The 8531-nt window shown below is 32.1% G+C and overlaps 1 long non-coding RNA gene and 1 pseudogene across 1 annotated transcript; one reads left to right on the top strand and one right to left on the bottom strand.

Annotated features, from left to right (window-relative positions):
• Window positions 1-386: 386 nt before the first annotated feature.
• LOC126891053 (putative nuclease HARBI1) lies at window positions 387-4595 on the bottom strand (annotated as a pseudogene).
• An 844-nt stretch (window positions 4596-5439) lies between these two features.
• On the top strand, window positions 5440-7425 carry LOC126892139 (uncharacterized). The gene is made up of 2 exons (XR_007700692.1): window positions 5440-5742; window positions 6400-7425. It is a non-coding gene; the product is annotated as an uncharacterized LOC126892139 (long non-coding RNA).
• Window positions 7426-8531: the final 1106 nt, after the last annotated feature.

The following is an 8531-nucleotide window of genomic DNA, read 5'->3' as shown; positions in this document are numbered from 1 at the left end:
AAAACTGTTTCTTGTACCTTTTTCTGGAAAAGATCACTGACTACCTCAATCAACCAATCTACATTAAATTATGGGTTTGCTATACTTATTATAAATATGGTGATTATGGTGGTTGGTAACCTTTTCTTGCAAAACATTGCAACAAAAATTATTTGATTTATTTGAATGTATTTAATGAGTTTTCTTGTCATCAAATGATATCATCGTTTTTGTTTTTGAATTTGAATATTGTTGAATTATATTCTTAAGTAGTAACTCTCCTTGTTTGATTTAGCTAAATTTGTAGACTGTGTAGAGAAGAAACAGATCAAGTATTCTAGAGGGTAGCAGAGACAGGTGAAAATAAAAAATGTAGTAGTAACAATAAATTTAAGTCTTATCTATTTTTAGATTCTAGTAAAATAATTGTCTGCAAGTTCCCTGCGAAAATCCCTAACTACATTATTAGGGGCTGGTGCTGCAGGTATATTCCCATTTTGCACTAACTCTTCAAACTCTTCTGCATTAACATTATCAAGAGGCGGTTCACGTTCCCCATTTAATTGTACAATATTATGCAATACTGCAGTTGCAACAATAATATTTGATGTTGTTTCAAGTTGTAAACGACAACCATATGCCAAAATAGGAAACCTCCTCTTCCAAATACCAAATGTGTTTTCCACCTTTACTCTGCTTTGAACTAGGCTGATGTTGTACTGCCTTTCGTCTTCGGTACTTGGATTTAGGAAAGGAGTCAATAGATAATTGTGCACCATATATCCACTATCTCCTAAAATAGAAAGCAACATAGTCAATTTATCAACTTGTGCACTATATTATTTACAAGAACACATTAACCCGTAAACGCCCAAGGGTGGGTAAAAAAATGCCCACCTAATGCATATTCCATTGTAACATATTTATTACGTGTTTAAAAATTTTTCAAAAATTATTTATTGTTAAAAAGGCAGCCCTTTATCGAATGTTAATTTGGTTATACCGATATTTTTGAAAATAAAAGTAATATCTTGAGCTAAATATTATAGGTGGGCACAAAAAGTACACCCTTAGTAAAACTTGTTAATAATGGTTTCTATATAATTTCTCGTTGGTAGCAACTTAATTAATATAAATATCGACGTATAATTACATTTTTTTTTGCCATTAAGTCATCGGTATGTAAACAAGTAAATTTTGGATCCCACGTGTTGGGATATACATTACATTAGGGCACTATCCCAGTTGCCATGTAACCATCACAAGGCAATGTTTCAAAGTATGCACTTATAACGCATCAATGTGATATTTAAAGGGTGTTTACCCTAATATTTTCCTTTTGTGGCTCAGCTAGCATCAAGTTTATCTTAACACTGATGATGATTTTATAAAAAAAATCGAAAACGTTTTGTTGTGATGTAGCCCTTTAAAGGGATTTTTAATAAAAAAATTTATAACTTTTACAAAGGATTTTTTCAAATTTTGTGATTGATGGTGTACAGCCAACTACAGGAAAAACATTTCTTTTTCTTTGTGGATTTTTTAATTACATAATCGACATAATTATCCGCCAATAAGGAGGCTGAAAAGAAGAATGTGGAGAAAATCGACAAATCTGAATTACATTGTCATTTTGTTATAAGGTTTGTAAATTTTTTATATTAATATTTTAGAAGATGCTGTGTTTATTAAGCATAAGATTCTTAATTTTAATCCATTTCCAACCACCCTCAATAAATATATTAGCTATTTTCTAGGTGGACATTTTTTACCCACCCTTTGCTTACATGGAACCAAAAAAGGTTGGGCGTTAATAAAAAAGGGTTAATAAAAATTTTCACTTAGCTATAAAATTACGATAGAACGAGTTCAGGCTAGAATATAAAAGGCTAGAAGTGCATTCAATATTATGAAACAAACTTTATGTAGTAGAGACCTCAGCCTAAATCTTAGGAAACCAGTACTTAAATGTTATGTATTTTCTGTTCTTTCTGTTCTTTTGTATGGTGTGGAGACATGGACTCTTTTTAAAGAATGTCTCAATAGATTGGAAGCATTTGAAATGTAGACATATTGAAGAATGCTGAGAATCTCCTGGGAAGACAGAGTAACCAATGAAGAAGTACTAAGAAGAATAGAGAACAGCAGGGAGATACTGGATTTCATCAAAATAAGGAAACTGCAATACTTGGGTCATATAACAGCAGATGGTGACAGATATAAACTCCTAAAATTGATAATGCAGGGACAGATTCAAGGAAAGTGCAGCACAGGTAGAAGAAAAATATACTGGCTGAGAAATCTCAGAGAATGGTTTGGATGCAGCTCAATTGAACTCTTTCAAAAGTAGTATCAAAAGTTAGAATAGCAATGATGATTGCCAATCTTCGTCGCAGAGACGGCACGTAACGAAGAAAAATATAAGCCATATTTATTTTTTTTAGAAACAGTTCCTATGCTACTTTACATAAAAGTGGGATTTGTTAGATAGACCTCAGTAAAAAGCCTGATGGTAAGATGCTGTGAACATATTTTGGCCCATAATATTTTTTGTGTGTTTATGTTTGTACGATTTTGTACGATTTACAATGTATCAAAATAAATTAGATTAAAAGTATGCACCTAACAAGATGCCGTTGCCAAATTCTCCTTCTTCAAATCTCTGTTTCACTCTGCTATTATTGAAAATCGTAGAATCATGGGCAGAACCTGGCCATCTCGCTACTATATCTTGAAATAAAAAAATTTGCACTGACTACTGCTTGAACATTTATAGAAAAATATGATTTCCTATTTCTATAGATTTCGCCATCTTCTCCACCTACAAAAACATCTCATTTTATAATGGTTATTTTTTGAATTTATGTATGTAGATGAATTTATGAATATTTACCTGGATGATTTATTTTCACAGGACAACCATCAATCGCCCCAATGACTCTAGGAGATCGTGCAATTTCATAAAATTCCTGTTGTCTTTGATTTATGGTTGGTTCGGTTGGTGGCATTTTAATATAATTAGGCCGTAAAGATGCCAAACATCCTGTAACTTTCTTCACAATCATAGACATAGTCGATTTGTCAGCTTCGATAAAATCGCCTATTGCGACCAAATGTGATCCTGTGGCATACATCATCAAAGTTACCAAGAGTTGATTGATTGGACTTACGGAATTATTCCTGTAATTAGTAAATATAAGTACAATAACAATGTTCTAAAAATAGTGGTGAAAGTTTATAAATCAAAGCAAACTCACTTTTGAACTTTTACTTGATATCATTGTTTGTTTTTATTTTATTAATTTTTATTATTTATTTATAATAAGTAAAGCTCTTCTACTTACAAATTATGCATATATTCTAATTGGTGTTCCACTATTTTCAAAATATGCAGGACACATTCTTTTGTTAGTCGAAATCGTACAAAAAATTCGGCATCCCCGTATTTATCAAAGGGATTTTTACGAACAAATACCTTGCGAGGGATAAGCGCAAATAGTGGCACGTACTGTTCTTCGTCTACAATGTCGATATGTTCTATCAAATCCATAAAATTAATATCCATTTTTAACATAAATCTGTATCTGTATTTCACAACACAACATTCAACCATACACACAATTGTCAATTTTTTGAGGCTAGATTGCATGTAAATACTATGTGCAGTAATACTGCACAATACTGTGCAGACGTACTAGAGAGAGAAAAACAGAATTTGAGAACAAAAGACGAAGAGCAGATAAACTATGCAGGCAGAAGAAGAGAAAGTACGAAAACCAACGGATACTAAACATAGAGAGGGAGTTTAAGGAAAACGAAACAAGTAGTGCATACCAACTTATTAAACATTTAAGACAGGGATACAAACCGAAGACTAGCCTCTGCAGAAATAAGAAGGGTGAAATCATTAGCGATATGGACGAAATTAAGATAACCTGGATGAAATATTTTAAGGAAGTATTAACCCTCTACTGCATGAATTATTGCAAACATGAAATAAAAACTATTTTTATGTACTATGATTTTTATTAAGGCATAGAAAAGGCATTAGTACATTAAAAATAACTTTTTAGTCCTATATATAAAAGTTTTTTTGAAAACCCATATATGGATTCATATGCAATAACAACAAACTGGAAGATTTTTTGAAAATCCATATATGGTTTCGCATGCAATATACGAACATATTTTAATAAAATGTTAACATACAAAAATACGTATTAGTTATGAAATTGTAATAGACAATTCCTTTTTTCATTATAACACAAAAATACTTTACACTTTATACATTTGGTGTAAGTTTTTTTTGTACATATTTGACACTGTTGGCGAAGTTTTTGCCATTCTGGCATGTGTCCAATGTTTTCTGTACGCACAGAATTTAATGGTATCTCCTGATGTCTTGCGGGAGTTTTTCTTGCTCTTTTCGTTGGTGTTGGGGTCCTTCCATTGGTTAACACAGGTGGAGTTCCTTGACGACTAGACGTTGGAGTTCCTGGACCACTAGACATTGGAGTCCCATTTTGTACTACTGGACGACCTCTCTTTCTTGGTAGTGACTTTCCAGATTTACATAAATGTTCAGAAACGGCTTGTTTGAAGTCAAATAATGGCATATAGCAATTTTCTTCATTTTTTCTACGCCAAAGTATCCAAGCGTTTACCACACATAGATCCAACATATGAAAAAAAATTCGTTTATACCATTTTCTTGATCTTAGTTGGATTCTGTAAAGCCCCAGCATCGAGTCTAATAAGTCCACTCCGAGGTCCACTCCTCCCATAAGCTGATTATAAACTTCAACAGCTTGAGGACATGGAATTTTTTTGTATGTTTTTTCTTTTCGGAAGAATCTACGTTTTGTGGTTCTAGGTTCACTACCAACGTAAGTTGATAACATATTTACTGGCTTGTTATCGAACCAATTTGTTAGACTTGTGTTTACGTCTTCAACAAGGGCAACTTTTTCTACAATGAAACCACGTTCTTTTTTCTTTAGTTCTTTTTCGGATGGGATTCCTGAATTTGGAACACGGTTTAATCGAACCGTACCTAAAGGCAACAATCCATTTTTTGTAAGATAAATTCGCAATTTTGGACTGTTAAACCAGTTATCGAAAAATATTTTATGATTAACGTTCTTCGGCACTGTCTCTGTCAGTCTAGTGACAACATTTCCACTGACTCCTAAATCAGGCGCTCCATTTGGATAAGTATTGCTTTGTTCACCAGCAAAAATGTCAAAGTCATAACTAAAACCTGATACACCACTAAGTACTTGATTTTTGTATCCCCACTTGTGAGGTTTTGCCGGATTATATTGTTTGAGATGTTATAACATTCCGTTAACTTCTAATCATTTTTATTGTTATGCGATTTAAATTTTAATAATGTTCTGTTATTAAATTCTACTTGAAACAATTACTAATAAATATTTCGTCTTTCACTGACGACATCACAAACCTATAGATTAGCAGACCTGTACGTTTTGTACCTTGTGTACTCCTGGCGGTAAACCCATGAACCGTATTGTGACATGGTCGGCGTAGAACGGAAAATAAGATATCACTTTGGTCGGAGCCTTCAGCCGAATAAGTACCTAGTGGCAGATAAGCTATCCACGTAAAAGTGGCGAATATTTCATTCTTGTTTCAAGTCATAGTATTATTTTGAAAAGAAATTATCCAAGTTTATTACGTATGTGTTTAGTGGGCTGAAGAAACGAGGTTGGAGGTTCGCAGCAGTGATTTGTGGTTTATCTGGTAAATAATTTTTTTAACACGCTACTATAACGCCATATTTGTTTTTTGTCTTATTTGACGTCTTCAAAAAAATTTTACTATTAAATCTTGCAGTGAGCTTATTAATTCAGGCTGGTATCTTTTAACTATTTCATTGTATGTAATATCCACTCAGAGGGAAAGTATTTTGTCATAAATCTTATAAAATTATCTCTCTTAATTTGTGGGGTTATGTTACATCACATATTACCCAATTATAATTTTATATATTATAATCATGAAGTTCTGAAACATAGTAAATTCCGTACATCATATCCACCGATTCTGTTCCGATATTTGGTATTTTCATAAATTGTTACACTACTTTGGCATTATTCCATATCATTTATTAACTATACTATCTTTTATGAAGAGCTATTTCCAGAATAAATATATTTAGCATTTAAATTTTAGACTTACTTGTCTACATATTATCGAGTCAAGGCCATTTTATATGCCAATCTTATGACAAGGTCACCAAACAGTCTAGTGGAAGATTGTTTTTTTTTCCTTTCTAATGAGATAGCTTTTTCTGATTCTTCTTTATTCTAAATAAAAACTTCCTGATTTTTGTTTTTCTTTCTCTGACTTTTCCCTACATTATTACAAGGAAGTAAAACCAGGATTCTATTTTTTTAGCCACTGGGGAAAATCTTTTAACTACTCCTACCACCTGAGAAGGACCGCTTTTCGACCAAGTCACCTAGGGGACAAGTACTAGAGGAACATGTAATTTTTGTTCTTCATTATCCTGCATTTTGGAGAATTGCCGTGTTACGGTTGACTGCGTAGCACCATTCTGTGCTTAAGACTTTACTGAGAAGTAGTAAGGAAAACTTGTGGGGACAATATCAGGTCAATCGGGTTTGTTTCGGGAACTTTTTATATTTAACAGTGCAATAGTTATCTACCTATACCAGTACACTTATACACTTATTTTTTTTATAATATCCAGAACATTTAAGTAATTAACATACACATAATTCAATAGCGCTCCCACACCTGTATGTCTCTTTGTAAAAGAGGATAATTTGGGCCCAAATAACCTTTTCCCATACAGTAGTTCCTTACATTTATTTTTTATTAATATTATTAGACTTGTTTCCCATATTTTTCATATAACTATATATATATTTTAATATTATTAGCTTGTTTCTTGTAATTTAAATTCCCAATTTGTTTGCTTAACTTAAATTCATTTGTTATTAAATTAAATTCAATCCCTAATCCCTATCCCTTCAGGATAGCTATTAGTTTCACTTGGTCATTATTAAAAACCACGAGTCAGAAAAAGGATCTTTATCATCTAGGACTGCGTTGGTTCAGTTAGGTGTTGCCTATTCAACTCATTGAGTTATATATATTTGTATGGTTCATCCTAGGTAGGTATTTTAGTATTGATTTCTTGTAGTATTTAACGTTGCTGTACGTATTACAATCGTACGATTATTTGGTGAAGGTTGTTGTTTAACCTTAGTGTAAGTTGGGGGTACGCTCCATATAAGAGCTACCCCAGTACTAATGTAATTATAGTTGTATACTCATATTCAGATAAGTAGTTAAGTCAAATTGTCATTTTAGAGTTACATAGGTTGTATTTTTTCTAACTCAGAGGTTGTCAATAATCTAGGTAGTTATATTTTAATAAATATTTATTTGTTTGTATATCAATTATTTTTTTTCCCATTTTTGAATTTAATAATTTAATATATTGAATATTTTACAGCAGTGTAAGATACCTGGGAGTTCGGTCCATCCCTACTTCTGGCGCCCGCAATTTAGTCTATTTTATTTATCTCTTATATTTTTCTATTTTTATTATATTAATATTTATTCTATCTATTTTATAAGCCTTTCTTTTTATATTCATATTTCTGGTTCTAGTCATCATCCCTCTTTAGTTTAAGCTACTGTTCTTAGACAGGCATGCAAACGAGCCGTACCCATCCTTGAGTGTCAAGTCGTTCTCTTGCATTTCTTGCTAGCCAATTCTATTTAGTTTGCCTCTGTCTCCCCATACTTCTATTATCAGTTCCTCACCCACTCACTCATTTCACCTTAGCATTCTAGTTCTACAAATACTACTGCAAAGTAGTTTTTTGTTACATCGGCAGCCCAACTTGTTGCCAACCTTTTATAGGTTCTAAGACAGTAGTTCTTTTAGTTCATTTTTTTCTTTTATTTATATTATTCCCTTCTGATATCTTTTTATACATTCTGTTCTGATTTATTTTGTCTTTAACTATTTACTAATACTAAACAGGTACACTGTCACTGCTGTATCTATTAATTAGTTGAGATTTTGAAACCTCGTTTATAGTTTTGTTATACAGCTTACATTCTGGGTTGAATTTGAAACGAAGTATAAGTAACTAACATATATTAGATTATATTATTTTACTCTTTCAGCCAGTGTTGTATTTGTACGTACAGTAATCGTTAATACTTACATATTTTTTTTTCTAGTACAAGTATAATAACTAATTTTTTTTCCAATATTTGGGTACTATATTTACTTGATTATACCTTATTTACTTTATTTATTTGATACATATATTTTGCTGGCCATTTTTGATTTTGTTGGTGTGTTGCTAATATTTTCTCCGAACTTATATATTTTGCGTACAAACTTAAGTATATTTCGTATTTCTGACCTTTGGATTGCTTGTCAATAATTTTTGTTTCATCATGGGTGCTTTTAAAGTTGAACATCTTCTGGTGGACGAATTGGACTATGAGTTAAAAATTAGGGACATAGTACCAGAGGAGTC

This window comes from Diabrotica virgifera, chromosome 9 (genome assembly GCF_917563875.1).
Source record: "Diabrotica virgifera virgifera chromosome 9, PGI_DIABVI_V3a".
Classification (NCBI taxonomy): Eukaryota; Metazoa; Arthropoda; class Insecta; order Coleoptera; family Chrysomelidae; genus Diabrotica; species Diabrotica virgifera.
The sequence above is the reverse complement of the archived record's forward strand: the minus strand, read 5'-3'. Positions and strand labels throughout refer to the sequence as shown.